We start from the raw sequence: 23,630 nt of genomic DNA on the forward strand, positions 1-23,630 counted from the left end.
GCAGGAAAAAAGGAGCAATGCATACATGCATACATTATCACCCACACTGTGGAAAAGGGACATGGGTTTGCAACTAAAAATAATAAATGAGAAAACCCAGGAAAATCAAATGCATCCTTTGATTAGTTCACTTGCCTTTGTCATTAGTATTGATATTTAGAGAAGGAGCTCTCTAAGGCAATTTATATAGCTCAGATGAAAATTAATTCTTTAGTTTTAAGGGTCTCAATTCACAGCCATAATCCTGTTCTATAACACTGCTGATTATATAACCTGTGGAGTCTATAACATTGATATAGTAATCCTTCAACTAATCCTCTGTATAAATAAGACTCCCTATACCACATACGATTTGCTCCAGCCAATCTAGGCATTTACTCTTATAAAGAGAAAATATACAAAGCTTAATATTATATGGTCATGTCTTGTCATGTGTGGCCCATGAATTGATTTGTAATATTCAGAATTATCACACCACTTTTATTCACGTGAAAAGTAACATGTGAAAAATACCTTAGAATAATTGGCATATCAGATACATAGGGATTATTAAATGTTATGCAAATTAAACCTTAAAAGAAAAGTTTCTTTTATGTTTCTCCAGAAAGTAAAGTCCATCAAACTGCACCATGCTACTGGTGCATTAAAATAACATGAACCCTCTTTGTTGCATTGAATATTCTATATCATTGGGGCACATTACTTCAGAAAACTTTTAGTAAACTTAAAAAAAATCATTTGCTTCTAGTTCTATTTTGTAGTTGCATATAAAAACAAAAATAACAAAATGCTGTTCAAAAGCAAGGTGATTAATTACTGTAGTTCTGCTCTGTGGTTACACTGAAATCACATTTTTTTTCCTAAATGCAAGATGGATTCTAATTTTAGTTGACCAATTTTGAAACTACATCAAAATGGCAAGTTTTATAAGTACTAAATGGGTTGTAACTTCAGTCTTTTCTGTAATCATGCATTTAGGTGAAGGGAATGTTCATGAAAACAAATGACTAATACCTCTAGTCAGAGACCAAATGGATGCTTTTCTGCCTTGCCTTGCTTTGCATCCCTCGCTCTCTTTTTCCCTCTCTCCTAATCTTTTTTCCTCCCTTCCTTCTTTCTTTCCTTTTTTCCTTCTTTCCTCCCTTCCTTCTTTCCTTTTTTCTTCCTCTCCCTTCACTTTCCTTCTCTCTCTCTTTTCTTTCTTTTCTTGCCTTTTCATTATTGTCTTTCTTTGAATCAGGGAACACCTTTGCAAATATGCTTGCGTCTTAATAATATCTTTGTTTTATTCTTAGATTTTATCTAAGACATTTATGTCAGTTTAAACTGACAACTATATTAATAATTGTTTGGGGCAGCTAGGTGATGCAGTACTGGACTTAGAGTCAGAAGACCTGAATTCAAATTCAGCCTCAGACACTAGCTAGTTGTGTGATCTTGGACAAGTCACAATCTTTCTTTGCATCAGTATCTTCAACTGTTAAATGAGGATAAAAATAGTACCTACCTGACAGGGTTGTTGTAAGGATAAAATAAGATAATATTTGTAATCCACATAGAATAGTGTCTAGCACATAGTAGGCACCATCTAAATGCCAATTATAATAATAATAACAATACAAAAGGCATAAGAACTGGATTCTCTTAATATCATTGCTACTCTGTTGCCTGGTAGAACACAAAATTCTAATTATATCATTCATAGTGGCAATGAAAGATTTCCTTTCTATTTCCTAAGACTGGATCACCTTCTCTAGGAGATTTGGGATATTTTCATAACCTGTGCTACATACACTGTGGGGGTAAACTTCTGGAGTAAGACATTAAAGCTGAAAAGAAGTAAAATTTAAAATTGCCAAGCAACACTTAAGAATACTAATGATTAATAAAAAAAAAAGAAACTATATATGACAGGTATTCTATTTTTTCAAATCTTGCTTGCAATGACATTTCTTTTTAATATTAAAACATAAGAATGTATTTATTAGGAATGTATATGTAGAGCCCATACATATTGCAATGCTGTCTTCAGGAGGGAAGGGGAGGAATGGGGAGAAAATTTAAGAGGAGTGAAAATTTAAGGGGGAGAAAATTTAAAACTTATGGAAGTGAATATTGAAAACTAAAATAAAATAAATTAACTAATAAAAAATATTAAAACATAAATGAAGATCTCATTGAATCAAATTTATTTCTATATAGATATAGATACATATAACTACTTTGATTCAATAGTAATATTTTTTAAATATTAAAAAATAGGACTTGCTTATGACCATTATAATATCTCTGAGACATAAGTTGGTCTGAATGAATACTGTTGGCCTAATTCTAATTAGCTTGCTTAATAGATAGTATCACCACCAGTACCACTTGGTGGCAAAAACTATATTTTCAATCCTAAAATCTCGGGGAAAAAAGTATTCAGTTCTTATGGGCAATACCTTACCAATTCAATTTCATTTGGTGATAAAACTGTCACATTAATATTTAGCTTCTTTTTTTGTCAGCTCTAGGTCTCTTAAACTACATAATGCCTAGATCTTTTGGCATCTGAATAAATACAACTTATCAATTTCCTTCTTAAAATAGGTGACTGTACCTAAAAATAATATCCTATATGTAGTCTGGCCTGCACAAATTACAAAAGGGTAATCATCTCACCTTACCTAGAAATTACAGTGTTAATTCTTATTAAAAATGAAATCAATTAAAAATCTTTTTCATAGCTCTTGGACTCTAGACATATTTCCTGCAAACTGGACTTTTACAGTAGATTTAAAAAATCCAAAAGCTGTTTCTGTCTTCCCCCTCCCCATCATTTCAGTTTGTTGAGATTATTTGATTTCCTGATTCTGAAATGTAATAAAGTAGCTATCCTTTTTCACAGTATTTAATATAAAAGCATATATGTTCTTGGGGAAAATGCTCAATTCTTCCATAGAAAGTTGTCTTTTATCATGAAAATTGCATTTTAAGGCTACAAAAATTATGAATTAAGGCAAATTTGCTTTGCTACCTTTAGCTTCCTATTCTTCCTTCTCCTTCCCCCCTTATTTCAGTCCCTTTCAGTATTCTTATTATCTTTCCTAGTCTCTTCATTCATAATGAAATTATGCATGGTGTCATGTTCAGCACTGAATGAATTAATGTTCTCTGAGGTTTTAAAAGATGACTAAGGGGAGTAATGATTAGTAAAGAACAAAAAATTATTAATAGTCGAATTGTATGAAGGGGAGAGAAAGTTTATACCAGGGAACACTTTAGTGTGTGCAGGTATGGTTTATATATAGTCAGATTTAATGTAATGTAAATTTTAAGTTCACATAGTCACAATCCAAACTCTACAATATGTGCCGTAAAGTAATTATCATACTGACAAGGCCTTGAGTTTATTAAAATTATGATAATAATTGAATTTAATTATCTCTGTGTCTTCTGTCTTTCTGTCTCTGTCAGTGTAACTCAGTCTTTTGAATGTGATGAATGCCAAACTTATCTTTTCACTGATCTTTTTTTCTCTGAAATGAGCAATTTTGTACTTCTCAAGTACCTGTAATTTTGGAGAGTATTAAATTAATTTGTGTCTCTTATTCTTTCATAGGCTATTGCTATATATGGTCACATTCTTCTTGAAACTCTAGCCTCTCTAGTTTTTTGGGTTACTACCCTCTCCTGATTCTTTTGCATTATCTGACCACTCCTTGATTTTCTTTGCTGGATCTTTATCCAGCTTATACTCATAAACCAAGGGTGTCCCAAAGACCTCTCTCCTAGACCCTTTCTCCTTTTTCCTCTACATTATTTTACTTGGTGATTTATCAGTTCCCATGGATCCATTTATCATCCCTACACAGATGATTCCCAAATCCACTTACCCAGCCCTAAACTCTTAGCTGATTTCCAATCTTATATCTCTAAATGTCTGTGAGACATATTGAATTAACTGGAAGTCCTATAGACATCAAAATCTCAAAACATGCAAATCTGAGCTCATTATCTTTCCACAAAAATGTAATTCAATCAGTTGATAAACATTTATTTAACATTTAATAGGTGTTAGGCATGGTGCTGAGCACTGGGAATACAAAAAGAAACAGAAGATAGTCCTTGCTCTCAAGAAACTTGCAATCTAATAAGGGAGATAAGCAAATATATGTGCACAATTAAGCTATATAGAGAATGAGTACAAAATAGTTAAAAGAGAAAAGGTATTTGAATTAAGAGAAGATGGAAAAAGTTTCTAGTAGAATATAGCATTTTAGTTGGGTTCTAATGAAAGCCAGGAAAGGCAATAAACAGAAATGTGAAATGAGAATGTGCCAAGGATTCCAGAAAAAAAATGCCCAGATCTGAGATATGGGGTATCTCTTTCAAGTAACATCATGGAGATCAGTATCATTAAATTGAGGAATTCATGAGGGGTATTATGGGGTAAGAATAATGGAAAAATATGAGAATGATGAAAGATGTTGAAACACTTTGAACACCAACAGAAGCTTTTGATTTTGATTCTAGAAAAATTAGGTAGTCACTAAGTTTCGTAAATCACTTTGGTGGCCAAATGGAAGGTGAATTGAAGTGGATAGAGACTTGAGACAGATAGACTTATCAACTGGCTATTACAAAGGTCTGGTTATTAGATGATGAGGACCTGCTCCAGAGTGGTGATAGAGTCAGAAGTTAGAAAGGGAATACTCAAGAGATGTCACAAAGGTAAAATTGACAGGCATTGGTAACAGATTTTATATGATGAGTGGATGACAGAAATTGAGGATAACACATAGCTTGTGAATGTGAGGGTCTGAGAGGATGGTGTTGCCCTTGGACATAAATAGAGGAGGTGGATGTGTGGAGGGTTTGGGGAGAAAGATAATGAATTTGATTTTGTATATGTAGAATTTAAGATGTCCAATGAACATACCAGTTTGATACAACTGAAAGGAAGTTGAAGTTCTTGCACTAGAGGTCTGCAGAGAGGCTTGGGTAGGACAGGTAGATTTAAAAATAATCCATACAGAGATAGTAAGTAAACCCATAGGAGTTGATGAGGTCATCAAGTGAAATAATAGAGGGAGATAAGAAGACCAAAGACAAAACCCTATGGGATGTCTATGTGTATAATCTAAATGATAATCCAGCAAAGGAGATAGAAGTGATCAGAATAGTTGGAGGAAAAGCAGAAGAAAGTGTGCCCCAAAAACCTAAAGAGAAGAGAGTATAAAGAAGCAGAGGGTCATCAACAACATCAGAGGCTACAGAGATGTCAAGGAGAATGAGCATTGAGAAGACTTTTGCATTCAGCAATTGAGAGATAAATGGTAATTTTGGAGAGAGCAATTTCAGTGAAATGATGAAGTATGGAAGTCTGATTGTAAGAGATTAAGAAAAGAGTAAGAGGAGAGAAAGTGAAGGCACCTATTACAGAAAATCTTTTCAAAAATTTGAGCACAGAGAGAAGAAAGGATAGAGGATGGTAGCTATTCATTTACCCAGATAGATAGGAAAACTCAGGTGAGAGGTTTTTTTTTCTTTTTCAGGATGGGGGAGACATGGATGTTTGCATAGGGAATGGCCTAGTAAAAAAATAAATATTAAAGATAAGTCATAAAGGAAGATAAAAATATGTAATCTAATGGAGGAGACAGATTGGAATGGGTTTACTTGTGCAGGGAGAAGAGTGTTATGGTCAGGATCAAGATCACCTTTATGTGCAAGACAGGAGTGAAGGACAAGCTAGTAATAGACAATGTCTGAGTGATGTAGAATGAGGAAGAGGGAACAAGAGGGAGCTCATGGTGATTGGCCTCAATGTTTTTCCTGGAAAATATGAGACAAGGTTCTCAGCTGAGAGAGTGGGGAAAAGGGATTTGAGAAAGGATAAAAAGTTTGGAAGAACCACTGTGCAGAGTAGGAGAGTGAATTTATAAGGGAGATGTAGAAGGATTGACTAATTACACTGAGGTCCTAGTTGAGGTGTGTAATGTTAATTGGTAGTAGATGAGTCAGAATAATTGAATGTGGGAAATATAATGAATTGTGAATGTCAGTAATAAATGTCAGAAGACAAGTTAGGGTAGAAAAATAGATTTTCTGATCATGAATAAATATAAAAAATTGAATTTGTCTCATAGTTGAAAGGTGCCCTTGTATCATAACTTCTCATGAAGATACACATTTTTCTTCAAAATCCAATTTCTTTTGAAAATTGGTAATGTCTTTTGACTACTGCCCATTGAGTAATGACTCTTGGTCTCATATATTTGCTTTAGTTGACTATATAAAATATTTATCATAGGTATCTCTCTCCCTCCCCACCCACTCTAGCTCTCTTGTGGTTTACTCCTTTGGTTCTGATTTGTCTTTACAACATAACTAATATAGAAATATGTTTAATATAATTGTACACATATAGCCTATCTCAGATTACATGCCATCTTGGGGAGGGGGAAAGAGAACAGGGAGAAAAATTTAGAACTCAAATCTTATAAAAGTGAATGCTGGAAGCTAAAAAAAAAATTTAAGTAAAATCTTAAAAAAAAAACAAACAAAAAAGAAAGTCAGCTATAATCTATGCCTCTACTTCCTTTCCTCTGTTTGTATTTTTTTTTCTACTTCTTCATTCAACTCAAACTGATCCCTTTAAAGTTACTGATGATCCCTTAATTGTCAGATTCATGATCTATCTGAAGCCTCTGACACTGTTCTCCTTGATTCTCTCTCATCTCTAAATATTAAAAATATGATTCTTTCCTGGTTATCCTCCTACCTCTGTCAACACTCCTCAGTCTTTTTTTTTTTTTGGCTACATATTCAGTCATGTTGCACTCACTAATCCTGGTTGACTCTTTAAATTCTTTCTTGGGCTCTCTTTAATTTTGATACTGTTTCACATGGTATAGCTCCCATTTATTCATTTATCATCTCTATTTGATGATTCATATATTATTTATTTATCTGACCCTAAATTCTCTCCTGACCTTTAGTTTTGATTTTCCAACTTCCTGTTGGGCTTCTCAACCCCATCTTCTTGAGACATTTTACATGAAACATATCCAAAACTTAATTCATTATTTCCTTCCCCCTTAAAAAAAAGAAAGCCTTCAAAACTGTTTTATTACTCTGAGAGCAAGGTTATCCTCCCAGTCACTCAGGTTTATAAGCTAGGTGTTCTCACTTTATTCTTAATTCTCTCTTACCCTCTATACCCAATTCAGTGACAAGTACTATTTATTCTACTTTGCCACATCTCTTATGTACATGTAATGGCAAGCACAGAAGTAATTCACACCTTGTTTCAGATATTGAATTAACACCTTGTTTCAGTTCAAGTTTCTTTTGAGCCTTGTAACAAGTCTGTTAAGAAACAGAACGTGTGAACCACACAAATTGTTAACTCCTGGGGAGGAGCTAATGACCATATATGAGGAGAGGCCCAGGCTAGAGACAGCAGAACTGAAAAGAGGACTCTTGTCATGGCAGAGTAAAGAAGGAGAAAACTTGCCTCCACCCATCGGCTCCCTCTCTCTCCCATTCCACTTCTCTGTTCCTGGGGAAAGCACTTTCGTGTGGGACCACCTCCCCTTCTCTCCATGTCTCCTATTGACTACATTTCCCGGACCAGAGGGATCCAGTTCGCCCTCGGGCGCCTGCAGCCAGCCGCCATGGTGTCCCGCATTGGCCTTCGGATGCAGCTCATGAGGGAGCAGGCCCAGCAGGAGGAACAGCGGGAGCGCATGCAGCAGCAGGCTGTGATGCGTTACAAGCAGCAACAGCAGCAGTTGTCGGGGGCCCCCCCACCCCAGCCATCAACACTCCCGTCCACTTCCAGTCCCTACCTCTTGTGCCCGGAGAGGTTCTGGAGGAGCAGTCATACCTGGAGAACCCCACCTCTTACCATCTGCAACAGTCGCAAGACCAGAAGGTGCGAGAGTACTTGTCCCAGACCTACGGGAACAAGTTTGCTGCTCACATCAGCCCTGCCCAGAGCTCCCCAAAGCCTCCTCCAGCTGCTTCCCCTGGGGTCCGGGCTAGCCATGTGCTGTCTTCCTCTGCGGACAATAGTGCCCCCAACAGCCCTATGGCTATGCTCAATATTGGCTCCAATCCAGAGAGGGAGCTTGATGATGTTATTGACAACATCGTGCGCTTGGATGACGTTCTGGGATACATCAGTCCGGAGATTAAGATGCCCAACACGCTGCCTCTGTCCAGCAGCCACCTGACAGTGTACAGCGGAGACCCCCAGGTCACGGCCCCTCTTGTGGGTGTCACTAGCAGTTCCTGCCCTGCTGACCTGGTCCAGAAGAGAGAGCTCACAGATGCTGAGAGCCGGGTCTTGGCCAAGGAACGACAGAAGAAAGACAATCACAATCTTATTGAAAGAAGGCGAAGATTCAACATCGTTGATTGAATCAAAGAACTGGGCATGCTGATTCCCAAGGCCAATGATCTGGAAGTGCGCTGGAACAAGGGGACTATCTTGAACGCCTCAGTGGATTATATCTGTCAGATGCAGAAGGATCTGCAGAAATCCAGGGACCTGGAGAACCACTCTTGGTGCCTAGAGATGACAAACAAGCAGTTGTGGCTTCGCATTCAGGAACTGGAGATGCAGGCCCTGACTCCATGGCTTACCCACAGCTTCCCCATCTGGTGTTAACATGGCCGAATTGGCCCAGCGGGTGGTAAAACAGGAGCTCCCCAGTGAAGAGGGCCTGGGGGAGCCCTTGCTCCCCACTACTGAGCTCCCTGACCAAGAGCGCTCTCTGACCCTGCCTCCTCAGCCACCACCACCACCCCCGCCACTGCCACCACAGTCTCCATATCAACTGTACTTCAGCCAAAACTTGAGTTTCAGCAGTGGTGAGGGGCCCCAGGGCTTCCCTGACTCCCTGGGGCCTGAGCATGGCTCCATCTTCCCCTCCTTGTCCAAGAAGGAGCTGGACCATCTGATGCTTCTGGATGACACCATGTTGCCCTTGGCCTCTGACCCCCTCTTCTCCACCATGCCACCTGAGGCCTCCAAGGCCAGCAGCCAGCATAGCAGCTTCAGCATGGAGGAAGGGGACATGCTGTGACCCCAGCCACCCCCCTCCCACCCCTCAGAGCTGGGGAGAAGGGACAAGCCCTGAGGGCGTAGGAGTTAGGGATGTGTGATTTTTCATGCACTAAAGCCCTTGACACACTATATGAGAATTATATCTTTTGTGAGAAGGAATAACATAGAGGAAAGCTTCAAAAATAAGGAGAAAGACAATGAAAAAAATTAGGGCATCATAATTCATTTAATCTTCATAAAAAAGTGAAATCTATGCTGGGATAAGATAATGGTGATGGAGGTGGGCAAAGAGAGTAGAGAAAGAACGGCTAGGATAACAGTAAAATAACACATAGTTGTGAGAGGAGATTCATGTCTTCAGGAGGACATATGGGAACTTATAATGGGTTTCATTTGAGAGGACCTTGCACAAAAGGAGGCCTACTCAGGGAAATTATTATACCTTCCTGGATGGTATCCCACCATAGGAGATGTTATATATGTCTCTTCAAATGCAGGCAGCACACAAAATGCCAAGAAGGGTCCAGAACCAAAGACAAGATAATGTAGACTTGTGAATAAAGACTAATCCTAGTAAAAGGAGGAGATAAGACTCCCACTAGATAATATGACTTCCAAGACATTGTTTCATTCGCAAATTGACATTTCTTCAGGTGTAGCCTAGCAGCAGAGAGTGGACATGGGGTAAATTCTATGAAGGCTATGTCATATTGGAGGGATAGAACAGAGAGTTTAAATGTGTTCCTAGATACACTTTTATCCTTATGAATGAAAAGCTGTCAAGTCAAAAAGAATTCATTAAATTCATTAAACATTTGCTTTGTACCAGGCACAGTGCTAAATGCTAAGGTTACAAAGAAAGGGGTAAAATATTCATAATCTCAAGGAATTCACAATGTAATGAAGAAGACAATAAAGAAACATGCAAAACCAAATGTATATAAAGGAAAAATTGAAGATAATATCAAAGTAATCTGCTCTCAGTAAGAAGGACCAGTAAAGCCTTCTTATTGAATATGGAATTTTAGCTGGGACTTCAAAGACAGGGAAGCCAATAGACAAATATGAGAAGGGAGAAAATTTCAGGCATTAACCAATGAAAACAGAGAATTTTATATTTGATCCTGGAGTTAAGAGGTATACAGTGGAGCTTACTGAACAGGAGGATGAAATGGTTAGACCTATGCTTTATGAAGATTCTTTAATAACTGGGTGGAAAATAAGCTAAAGTGAGGAGAAAGAAGCAGGGAGATCAACCAGAAATCTATTGAAATATTCCAGATATTGAGTTGATTGAGAACTTGCAACAAGGTGGAAACCATGTCAGAGAAGAGAAGGTCGTATACTATAAAGCCATGCACGAGCAACTTTCCAGAGAACAGCTGCTGTGAACAGCTTTAAAAGATCTGATTACATAGTATTGCAAACTCTCTATTTATTCAATAACAAATCAGAGCAAAACATTTACATAAAATCAAGGTACACCATTCAGAATGTTAAAACTTATCATAGAAAATCAAAATGCAGCATTCACCATGTCACAACTTAACAACTTATTAAAATGGCCACATAGTTTTCAGCAAAGTGGTCACATAGTTTTAAACAACATACATTCATTTAGTCAATCACAAAATTCTTTGCCCTCACAAAAATAGAGCTCCTATAAATATTTTTTGTACATGTGGGTCCTTTTCCCCTTTTTATTATCTCTTTGGGAGACAAACCTCATAGTGGTAGTGCTGGATCAAATATATCCACAGTTTTAGAGCTCTTTGGGCATAGTCCCAAATTGCTCCCCAGAAAGATTGGATCAGTTATAACATGTGGATTTTAATTGAGTGTTTTGTTATCTTCCTTTAAAAGTTTTGGATAAAATTGTTTTGTTATTTCTTACAGTAAGACATTTAGGTTTTCTGATTTGTTATGTTCTTGAAGATCTTTTGTCTGTGAATCTTGCCTTCAAAGTAAATATCTGATATTTTTGAGTTTGTACATATGTATACATGTGTGTATGTACATATGCATGCACATTTTATGTGTTCTTTTCCCAAATTTTCTTCCACTTTGGTTATTATATGTTTTAAATCTGTTACTCTCTCAGGACCTCTAATTCTTAGGAAAAATCTGCTTCGTGTATTCAATATTTCTTTCTCTGCTGCTTGTGGATTTTTTTTGTCTCCATTGCATATTCAATTTTTCCTACTCTATTGTTTTTGTACTTTTTAAAAAATTCCTGGAAAACTTTGATTTATGACATAAATTAATTCTTAATCTATTCATTTAAAAATTTTATTTATCTTCTGATATATTATGGAATTCTTCCCATTCTTCTACCACCTCTGAGTCTACACGATTTTATAGTTCATCATCTGATTTAGTTCATTTTTCATATTATAATATATTTAATGTCCTCTGGTTTAAAAAAAAACTCTTACTTATCCTTCTTTCTATATTTATGATCTTTTCTTTTTGTGAACTAGCTTTTTTCAGACTTTCCCTTTTGATCTTCTGTTCTTTCTCTTCTATTTCCAGACTTTTCTTTGTTATTCTTTTGAGACCCTTCTTCTTTTACTGCCCTATAGACCTCAAGGCTAGCCATACTGGTGGTCCACAGACTTTACACATTGTATTGCATAGATATGGACTAGATCTCACTCCCTGCTCAGATTTGGAGATGAGAGGTGAGGGAGGTAGATGAGCCCCATCTGAGCTTTGAGCTCTTTTCTCTCAAAGATGATCTTTTATTTCTAGTCTATGACTCTGTGCTCTGAGCTGCCTCTATCTTTTGCCATACCCTGCACTTAGCTGCTCTGTATTACTTGTGTCTCCTGCCCTACACAGCTTATATTTCTTCCAATCATTCCCCCCCCCCTTTTTTTTCTCTTGGCTATGTAAAATAAGCATCTGTTTTGTTATAGAGGTAAGAAGATTCATTCTAAATTGTGGCCTTCAGAGGTGTGTGCAGTGCTGATGACAACCAGACCTTGAAACACAAAGCTCAAAGTTTACTTGTACACACTGAATCTGTTATATGTGGTGGTTTAAGGGGAAGAATAGGAGAGGTCTCTAATTGTTTAAATTCTATGATTTCATTTCCTCCAGTTTTTACTTTATATGGTGTTTGTGTCTTTATTTTATGAATTCATCTATAATTACTCCATATAAAATAGGCAATCCCCTTTTCTGTGGTATTTTGGTTGCTGAGGTTACTTAAAGTAACTGAGCTACCCTCTTGATGTTCATGAAATCTCAAATCTTATGTACATAGAAGATATATGTGTAGATTAAAGAAAATAATTTGCCATATGAATTATGTGCTTTGGTCACTTTTTCAGACAAGTAGCGACTAATGATTAAACTAGGACTTTTGTTATAATTCCATAGTTAAGAGGTTGCTAGAAATAATAAGTCTACTCTGGTCATTTTACTTAGACATAACCTATAATTTCTGTTTATTAACCCTTTCAATTTCCCATATGCAGAACCTGCCTCAAATAGCCCAGACTAGTGCTTATAAGTATAGGCACTTTAACTATGGTTATAGTACCACCATTCTCCTCAACTGGTAGAAAAATGTTACTTATCTAATTATAAGCTATATATCATGCATAGCCTATAAAGAGGTTGTGCTCATGCCAGATGCTATGTATGAATAAGTCCATTCCCATCTAGTCACCTTTAATTAAAGCGAATTTTCCATTGGCTCTTTTTCAACTTGTTTGCTAAATAAATGAAAATGTCCTTTAGCCAGAAACCAAATTAGTAATTAAATCAGAAGTTTCTATGAATGAAAATTGAATGACTAATGCCATGTGTCCAAAACAGTTCAGAACTTTTAATATATAAGAAAGGAAAAGGGAGGAAACTATTAAATTTGAGGATGAGAAAAAATGAATTAAAGTAATTAAAGAGTGTTTTTTTTTTCTATCAAATCAGAAAGATCAAAATAGACTTGAGTTAGGTAGAAGTAGAACCAAAATCACTACTGTGATGAACCTCCTTTAAAACTATTTTTTTTTTCGGGGCGGCCAGGTAGCACAGTGAGTAAGAGCACCAGCCCCAGAGTCGGGATGACCTGGGATCGAATCTGGGCTCAGACACATAGCACCCACCGAGAAACACCTAACAGCGTAATTTTGAACAAGTCACTTAACCCCAATTGCTTAGGGGTGGCTAGATGGATCAGTGAGTAAGAGCACCAGCCCCAGAGTCGGGATGACCTGGGATCGAATCCAGGCTCAGATACATAGCACCACACCCAGAAATAACTGGCCGTGTAACCTTAAGCAAGTCACTTAACCCCAATTGCTTTAAAAAATAAAAAAAAAACTTTTTTTTCTTACTAGAAATAAAATTTCCAATGTTGGCACAATAAAGAAATAGTTGCTGTGTTGCTGTGGATTTCTTTATATAAAGCAATGTCCTAATCCAGAAAAAATTAACATTCATTTATGCAATATTTTTAATCATTTAAAACACACTCACCATTATTTTGAGGTGGGAACTATGATTCTTTGCTTGTAAAAGAATAACAGGATATATAAAATGATTGGTCAAGGATCATTCAGAGAATTAGTCTGTGGATATAAATTGAAAAACCCATGCTTCACATGTGGTAAAATACAATCCTTTATGTAATTTCCTCTTTGACCCTTTGTGCCTTGGCTGTTGTAATCTGGAGACCTGTAAATGGACTAGGTACAATTCTAGGTGTTAAAAAATTTCTTCAAGAAAAAGTGGGCAGAATAAAATTAAAAAACAGTTGCAGAATATTTTGTAATTGTTCTCTCAATTATAATTTAGTAGAAGTACAGAGTTTTCTGCCTTCCTAATTTCTTATCTTTATTCACATTTGATTTTCAAGTACTGGAAATTATTTCAGGTAATCTTCCATGCCTACTTGGTAGTTAAATTTATTTCTACAAAACTCTTAATATTCTTTAGTCATCCCATTATTTTTTCCTTGACATGCTCCATTTTATATTATATTACTTTGTTATGTTACATTGTGTTTTGTTATATTGTGTCGTGTTGTGTTATACTATAGCATATTGTATTGTATTGCATTGCATTACATTGTGTTATGTTATGTCATGTTATGTTTTGTTGTGTTGTGTTATGTTTTATTATAATTATGTCAGTTATTTGTGTACATGTTATTTCTTCCACTAAATTATAAAACTCCCTTAAGGATGGGGACCATATCATATTTAGTTTTGCTTTACTCTTATCACCTAGTACAATGCTTTTCAAATCATAAATTGCTGTTAAATATTTCAAATTGGACATCCATAGGACATCTCAAACTCAGAATATCCAAAGCAGAGTTCATTTATACACCCCTCACCTAAGTTGCCTATATTTGTCATGTGTACCATCATCTTTCTAGTCACCGAGGATTTATTTTTAACTGCTTATTCTTGTAGGGGGCCAAGTCTAACGAATTCTTGAGCTTGTATCTAAACCCAGAGACTTATGACTTGCTCTGAATTCAAGGACTCATTGAGCTATGTCCGAGTCTGGACTTGTTGACTTGTTTGGATCTGGGAGAGTGCATAGTTTCATCTGGACAGGTGTGCCATATCTTTCACCAAGAAAAATATTTGGCAATCAATATGAAGAAATATTGCTGTGGAGTCAAGATGGTGGAGTAGAAGGAGGAACTCCGCTGGGCTCCAGCTTCCACCTTCCCCAATCCATGTAAAAGGGGACTCTAAACAAACTTTGGAGCTGCAGAACCCGCAAAATGACACAGAGAAGCTAACCTCCCACTGAGGACATCCCGGCAGGCTGGCAGGAATTGGCCAGCGCAATACTCTTGGGGCCCAGCCCAGCCCCATGCTAAGGTTTTAGCCCCAGGGTGGGACTCACCAGCCACCATCCAGAGGGACCCCAGAAGAGCAACACCTGTGGCCATTTCCAGATTTATCAACAGATAGATATTAAGGACAAAGGGAGAGGTCAGTGCAGTCTGGGCTTTGGGACCCAGTAAGTGGGAGTGTGTAGCTTTTGCCCCTGAGGAGAGAAGACCCTGAGATGCCAGCACAGCCCAGCACCATGTGGCAGCTTCAGCTCCTGGCCTGCAGAGTGTAGGGGGAACAAGCACCAGTTTGAGGGGTAATCACTCTTGCTTTAACCTGCTTGGAACAGGATTGCAGTCTAGGGTGGAGGTCCTGGGGTGTGTGTCCAGCTTTCCAGAGCTTGTGGAGACCTCTGAAAGGGCACCCATCTAATACCTCCAGCAGCCGAGAAAACCCCAGAGTTTGGGAGGACAGCTCCCCTGTCTGGTGGCAGAGTCCTACTGTGCAAAAAGCCCAGTGGTCAAGTGACTGAGGGGTGACATAACCAGGCAAAGGAAACAAAGCACACAGAAGATTCCAACATTAGACTGCTATTTTGGGGACAAAAAGGAGCAAAGCATGGAACAGGAGGAAGACAGGGAAATCAGAACTCCTGCACCAAGAGCTTCTAAGGAAAATACGAGCTGGTTACAGGTCATAGAGGACCTTAAGAAGGAGATAAGAGAAGTGGAGGAAAAATTGGGAAGAGAATTGAGAACGATGCAAGAAAATTACAAAATTAGAGTCAACAACCTGACTGAAGAAAATATCACCTTAAAAAATAAGCTCAAATGGCAAAAGAGGCTCAAAAAGGCAATGAGGAGAAAAATGCCTTAAAACATCAGATTCGCCAGATGGAAAAAAATTCTCAAAAACTCAATGAGGAGAATCATTGCTTCAGAATTAGATTGGAGCAAATGGAAGCTAATGACTTAATGAGAAATCAAGATGCTGTTAAACAGATCCAAACAAAGGAAAGAATAGAAGGCAATGTGAAATATCACATGGGAAAAACCACTAACCTGGAAAATAGATTCAGGAGAGATCATTTAAAAATTACTGGACTGCCTGAAAGCCATGATCAAAGTAAGAACCTAGAAATCATCCTCCAGGAAGTTCTCAAAGAAAACTGCCCTGATGTTTTAGAATTAGAGGGGAAAATAGAGGTTGAAAGAATCCACCAATCACCTCCTGAAAAAAGATCCCAAAAAGAAAACTCCTAGGAATATTATACCCAGGTTCCAGAATTCCCAGATTAAGGAGAGAATATTATGAGCAGCCAGGAAGAAACAATTTGAATATTGTGGAAACACAATCAGGATAACCCAGGATCTGGCAGCTTCTACACTGAGGGATCAGAGGGCTTAGAATATGATATTCTGGAGGTCAAAGGAGCTGGGATTAAAACCAAGAGTCACCTACCCAGCAAAACTGGGTATCATGTTTCAGGGGAAAATATGGTCATTCAGTGGAATAGAGGACTTTTAAGCATTCTTACTGAAAACAAAAGCAGGGTTGAATAGAAAATTTGACATTCAGATACAATAAGAGAAGCATGAGAAGGTAAACAGGGAAAAGAAATCATAAGGAACTTATCAAAGTTGAACTATTAACATTCCTACATGGAAAAACAATAATTGTAACTGATGAAACTTTTCTCAGTAGTTGAAGCAAATAGAAATATATACGTGTGTGTGTGTCTATATGTGAGGGTATATGAGCATATGAATACATAGGTGAATGTGTGTATACATGTCTACAGGTATACATAGATAGAGGGCACAGGACCAATTTAACAGGAAGGGATGATATAAAAGGTGAAATTAAGAGGTGAGAGGAATATAATGAGAGCAGATGGGGCGAGACAGAATGGGGTAAACTATCTCATATAGAAGAGGCAAGGGAAAATGGTTACAATGGAGGGGAAGAATAGGAAGGCAAAAGGGAATGGATCAAGCTCATTCCCATTGAATATCACTTGAGGAGGGAATGAAATGCACACTAAATAGGGTATCTCACCCTCCAGGAGAGTAGGGGGGAAGGGGATGAGAGGGGGGATAATGAAAGGGAGGGCAGGCTGGACAGGGGGAGTTGGGAGCACACACTTTTGAAAAGGGATGGGGTCAAAGTAGAGAATAGAACAAGTGGGAGGTGGAAGGAGGGAGGGATATATAGTCAGTCTTTTACAATATATCTACTATGTTATTGTTTTGCATTAGCCACACATGTACAACCTGTACTGAACTGCTTATCTTCCCAGTAAGGATGGGTTACAAGGGAGGAAGGGAATGAATCTGGAATTCAATGTTTTAAAATCAAATACTGAAATACACACACACACACACAAACATATATATATATATATATATATATATATATATATATACTATTATTATTACTATTTTACATGTAATTGTGAAATAAGATACTCAGTCACTAGGGCATAGAGATCCACCAGCAAAATCGAAAGGGTTATGGGAGAAAATATGGGAGTGAGCAGATTGGAGGAGGGGATATTCTGTGGGACTGCTATTTTGGGGGCAGTGGGTAGGGGAAAAATGGGGAGAAAATTTGTAACTCAAAATCTGGCAGAAATGATGTAAATCAGAAGTTAATAAAGCATTTGAAAAAAAAGAAAGAAATATTGCTGTGTCTCCCACAAGCAGTCTGGGCTTGCAGGAAGCCTCTTGGTAGTCAAGGTCTTTTGATCATATCTGTGTTTAGCTGAGTGTATCTGTGAGAAACTGGTGATTGTAAGTTCACTGTAAAACTTTCCATGTATAAACAAGAAAGATATGTAATCAGCCATACTACTCCAATAAACCAGCCTTGTTATTGAACTATGTTCACCCAGCCTGATCCTCTTTTATTCACTCTCTGTCCATCAGTGTCAATTGCTGGCGCATTCTCTCACTTTACATATAAAATAGTTGCTAAATCAGGTCCTCTCTACCTCTACGTCTCTTACATTCATTTCATTTTCTCTGCTCACACTGTCACTGTCACAGTCCAGTAGCTTATAACTTTTAAACTTGTATTATTTCAGTGGTCTCCTAATTAGTCTCTCCACATCATCTCTTCACTCTTCAATCCACCTTACATAGTCATCAAAGGGATTTTGCTAAAGTTCATGCCTGAATATATAATTCAACAATCTGTAATGTCTCCCTACTACTTCTAGAATGATAGATATTCTTCTGTTTGACTTTTAAAACACTTTAAAACTTGCCCTTCCCACCTAACTTTCTAACCTTATTACAGATTACTCCCTTTCTCACAGTCTACAACCTTGCTGCTCTTAACATAATACTCATGTCTGTATCTTTGACTTTGCCCTGTCCATATACGTCATGTCTAGAATGAACTCCTTCTTTATCACCTCCACTTCTCAGAGGCTTTGATTTCCTACAAAAATCAGTTTAAGGGGCAGCCAGGTAGCACAGTGAGTAAGAGCTCTGGCTCCAGTGTCAGGATGACCTGGAGATCGAATGCCGGACTCAAACACTTAGCACCCACCCAGAAACACCTGGCTGTGTATCCTTGAGCAAGTTACTTAACCCTGATTGCTAAAATAAAAAAAAGTCAGTTTAAGCAACACCTTCCATAAGAAATCTTTCTTGATCTTCCCAGCTCCCACTCATAAATCATTTATTATTTATCTCATATTTATTTTGTACATAGTTATAAATGTATTAACTTTCCTCCCCAACAGAATGTAACTTCCTTAAGGGCAATTTCATTTTTCTTAAACATTAACACAGTGTGTAGCACATAGTACATGCTTAATAAATGCCTTAGGGCAGGTAAGTGGTGCAGCGGATTAAGTGTCTGACCTGAAATCAGGAAGACTAATTTCTTACTATCTGTGTGACTCTGGGCAAGTCACTTACTGCTATTTGACTAAGTTCCTTGCCTGTAAAATGAACTGGAGAATGAAATAGAAAATCATTCCAATATATCTATCAAGAAAATTCCAAATAGGGTCATGAAGAGTTGGATATGACTTGAAAACAACTGAACAACAATAACACTAAAATAGTCTCTTGATAAATGTAACTCATATTTTTGTGTTTGAATTTACCACATGTATTTTCCTTTGAATGGACATGGATTTAGTGTTATTAATTATTACTATTCTGACAACAGGAAGAATAGTGACAAAGAAAGTATCAAAAATTTTCTAACGTAATATGAGACTAAGATTTTAATTATTGATTTGGGATACAGATGTTTATCCTTCTTCCTACTGATTCTATTGTACAACAAAAATATAGATGTAACCATGAAATAGTTCCCATAATAATAGTAATTCCATCTTACAGCTTTTGATAGGATTTGAAATGTACAATGAGCCTGGACAAGAGTATGGAGATGCCATACAACTAAAATCCAAATTGGGGCATAACAGAAACCATTAATAAGAAATAGGTTTTTAACTATATGTATTAACATGTCAAACTTGAAAGCAATGGTGAAAGAAATTATTATTTATCTCTAGCATCCCTTTGGCTCATCCATGATAAGACTGGGAAACATTCTAAACCACTGAACTGTTAACATCCCCCCAAAAATGGTGATGTTTCACAAAGGGGCTGGACAATAATTATAAAGTACCACAGAGGAATCTTGTGAAGGATTTCAACCATAACAATGTTGAGCTCAGTCTCATTGGAAAGAAATAAGCATGGATCTGGGTTGACAAGTTGTAAGAATGTATTTGAAAAAAAGAATTGACCAAAAATTGGTTCAACCTTTGGTCATATATGAAACTCATTTCTTTTCCCAATTTTTCTTCTACCTCTCTTATATGGTTTTTAAGTTCTGTTTTGAGCTCTTCCATGAGGTCTTTCTGGGCTTAAGAATTCCCTTTTTTTTCTTTGGGGTTTTGCCCATAGGTTGAGCATTTTTTCCTGTTTCTGAGTTTGTGTTTTCATCTGCCCTGTCATGATAATAACTTTCTATGGTCAGATTTTTTTTGTTGTTTTTTTATTCATCTTTCTTAGCCTTATTCCTTTCTTTTAAATTTGAGATCTACCCCCAGCCTGGAAGGGACACTGTCTTAGGCTTCTTGTGCCTGGGGCTATAAGCCCTGGCTATTTATCTGGTTCTTCACTGATGTCACCCTAAGACATACAAGGGACCCTCATGTCTGATGGGCTGGGGTGAAGAATGGCTGGCACAGCATGAAGTCATAGGGCTTTAGCAACTTACCTGGTGTTGATCTGAGGTCTGGTATGCCCTGAAGCTGATGAGGTGTTTCTGCATTTCCCTGGGGCTACACTGGAACATGTGGAAGTCATCAGAGTTGGCTTCGCTCCATTCTCCTGGCTATACTGAGGCATGTGGGGGGTCCTGATTTTGGTGTTTGTTGCCCTACCACACTGAAGTTCAGGATCTCTTGTTTTTTGTTGAGGTGGGCTTCCTGTCCTATATTGCATTTCCCTTTTACCTGAGTGAGACAGACCTTTTGTGATATTTTTCCAAGTTTTTTGGGACTAAATAATGGCTTCACCCGTTCTTTTTGCTAGTTCTGCTATTCCAGGATTTGTTTGGGTGCACTATTTTACCATTGTTTGCAGGTGAATATGGGGAAGTTATGGTGATTTACTGTTTACTCCTCATTCTTGGGTCATGGAAATTCAATCTTAGCTCAGGAGTTCTTAATTCAGGAAAGAAATGACATAGAACATGTACCAAATCCATTTGCCCTGATCTAATAAACTGCAATAGTAAAAACAAGGATATCAGAAAAACATTTTGAAGGAGGATTAAGAGGGAACAAGCATTTATTAAGTGCCTATAATGTGCCATACACAGTGCTAAGCAATTTACAAATATTAGTTCATTAAATCCTCACAACAAACCTGAGATATAGGAACTGTCATTATACCAATTTTACAGCTAAGGAAATTGGGGTAGATTGAGGTTAAATAACTTGCCCATGGGCATACAGCTATAAAGTGTCTGATGCTGTCTTTGAACTCAGGTCTTCCTGACTCCAGGTCCAGCACTGAATCCATTGTGCCACCTGGTTGGGAAAAAAAACAATGCAAGAAACTGACAAATAAATGGGAAAAGAGGCTGAAGCAGTGTCTTTGCTCAGATGCTCCAAAAAAAAGTAAACTTTTGTTTTTGTTTTTGATGTTTAATATAATTTAATTTTTACTTAAGTAATAAAAAGCAGTTCTATAACATACTGTAACAAAAAGATGATTACATAAAAAACTGCAAATCTCTTAGTTACAAATTGCTATTCCTCTTAAATATATAATAAAGTCAATATATAAATTTCTTTTTTTCTTCCCTCCCCTCCACCTTCAGAGGACTAACATTAGACAGAAATATGAACATATATGGAATATAATTCAATACATGCATCTATTTCTCAGTTATTTCTCTGGAGGTAGATAGTATCTTCACATATCGTTAGTAATTAATTTGAGTATTTATAATAGACAAAATTATGTACTTACTCAAAGCTGTTCTTTTAAAAAAAATTAAGCATTTCACTTTCTGATAGATGTAAAAATAATTTTCAATATTCATTTATAAAACTTTGAGTTCCAAATTCTCTCCTTTCCACTCTCCCCACCACCTCACCACTCTTCCACACTATGGAGAAGGCAAGCAATTCAATATAGGTGAAACATGTGTAGTCATGCAAAGCATTTCCATACTAATAATATTGTGAAAATTATATATATATATATATATATACAGAGAGAGAGAGAGAGAGAGAGAGAGAGAAAACCCAACAAAAATAAAAACAAACCTCCAAGGTTTTTTTGTTTATTTGTTTTTTTTTTTAAGCGTGCTTCAAATGGTATTCAGATATAGTCAGTTCTTTCTCTGGGGATGGGTAGCATTTTCATCATAAGTAGTTCAGAACTGTGTTGGATCATTGTATTGTTAAGAATAGCAAAGTCATTCACAGCTGGCCATCTTACAATATTGCTGTTACTTTGTACATAGTATATTTCATGTTACATCAGATGCTCATATATGTCTTTCCAGAGTTTTTGAGAGCATCCTGTTGATCACTTTTTATAGCACAATAGCATTCCATCATAATCACATATCACAATTTATTCAGCCATTCCCCAATTGGTGGGCATCCCCACAATTTCCAAATCTTTGGGATACAAAAAAGCTTATACACACACACACACACACACACACACATTTGCACTTATATGAACTTCCCCCTTTTTTAAAATACCTTTTTGGGATACAAACCCAGTAGTGATATTTCTAGGTCAAAGGTTGTGAATGGTTTTTATAGCCCTTTGGGTATAGTTCCAAATTACTCTACAGAATTGGTGAATCAGTTTTCAACTCCACCAACAGTGTATTAATGTCTCTTTTTCCCACATCCCCTCTAATATTTGTCACTTTACTCTTCTGTCCTATTAGCCAATCTAAGAGGCATGAGGTAGTACCTCAGAATTTTTAAAATTTGCATTTCTCTAATCAATAATCAATTACAGAATTTTATGTGGCTATAGATAGCTTTAATACTTCTGAAAATTATTCATATTTTTATCATTTATCAATTAAGGAATGGCTCTTATTTTTTTTATAAATTTGACCCAGTTGTACATAAGTTTGAACAATGAGTCCTTTATTAGAGAAACTTGTTTCAACTTTTTCCTCGTATTTATGATTGTTAAATGTATTTCTCTTCACCCTATTGTCCCCAATAATTATATTCTCTCCTTTCACCCTATACCACCTCAGAAGTGTTTTGCTTCTGACTACACCTTCCCAACTTGCCCTCCCTTCTATGAATACACTATCTCCTTTTCTTTTATCCCTTTCCACTCCTACTTTCCTTTAGATTAAGATATATTTATACCCAACTGTGTCTATTATTCCCTCTTTGAATCAAAACTCCCTCTCTTCCCCTCCAGTGTGACAGCTTTATCTTGACTCTTTTATGTGAGATAATTTACCACATTCTACCTCTAACTTTCACTTTCTCCTAGTACATTCCTCACTCATCCCTTAATTCTATTTTTTATATGTTATCCCTTCATATTCAACTCACACCTGTGCTCTCTGTCTATATATAATCCTTCTAACTGCCCTAATAATGAGAAAAGTCTTAGGAGTTACACATATCATCTTCCCATCTATGAATGTAAACATTTTAACATATTAGGACCTTTTTGATTTCCCTTCCCTGTCCTTTTATGCTTCCCTTGAGCCTTGTATTTGAAAATCAAATTTTCTATTCAACTCTGGTCTCTTTATCAAGAATGCTTGGAAGTTCTCTATATCATTGAATGTACATTTTCCCTTCTGAAGGATTATATTTGCTGGGTAGATGATTCTTGATTGTAATCCTAGCTTGTTTGCTCTCTGGAATGTCATATTCCAAGCCCTCTGATCCTTTAATATAGAAGCTTGGAAATCTTGTGTCATCCTGACCATGGCTCCATGATACTGTAATTGTTTCTTTCTGTTTGCAATATTTTTTCCTTTACCTGGGAGCTCTGTGATATAATATAATGTGATATGATATTATATAATGCAATGTAATGCAATGCAGTACAATACAATACAATGCAATATAACATAACATAACATAATAAAATATAATATAATATAATATAATATAGTATAATATAATATAATATAATATAACATAACATAACATAACATAACATAACATAACATAACATAATATAATATAATATAATATAATATAATATAATATAATATAATAT

The 23,630-nt window shown here is 36.8% G+C and overlaps 1 pseudogene; it reads left to right on the plus strand.

Annotated features, from left to right (window-relative positions):
* Positions 1 to 7,628: 7,628 nt before the first annotated feature.
* LOC138159146 (transcription factor EB pseudogene) lies at positions 7,629 to 9,080 on the plus strand (annotated as a pseudogene).
* Positions 9,081 to 23,630: the final 14,550 nt, after the last annotated feature.

The sequence above is a fragment of the Petaurus breviceps genome, unplaced genomic scaffold (genome assembly GCF_028583685.1).
Source record: "Petaurus breviceps papuanus isolate PSGF00001 unplaced genomic scaffold, PetGlider_PUasm1.0 175, whole genome shotgun sequence".
Lineage (NCBI taxonomy): Eukaryota > Metazoa > Chordata > Mammalia > Diprotodontia > Petauridae > Petaurus > Petaurus breviceps.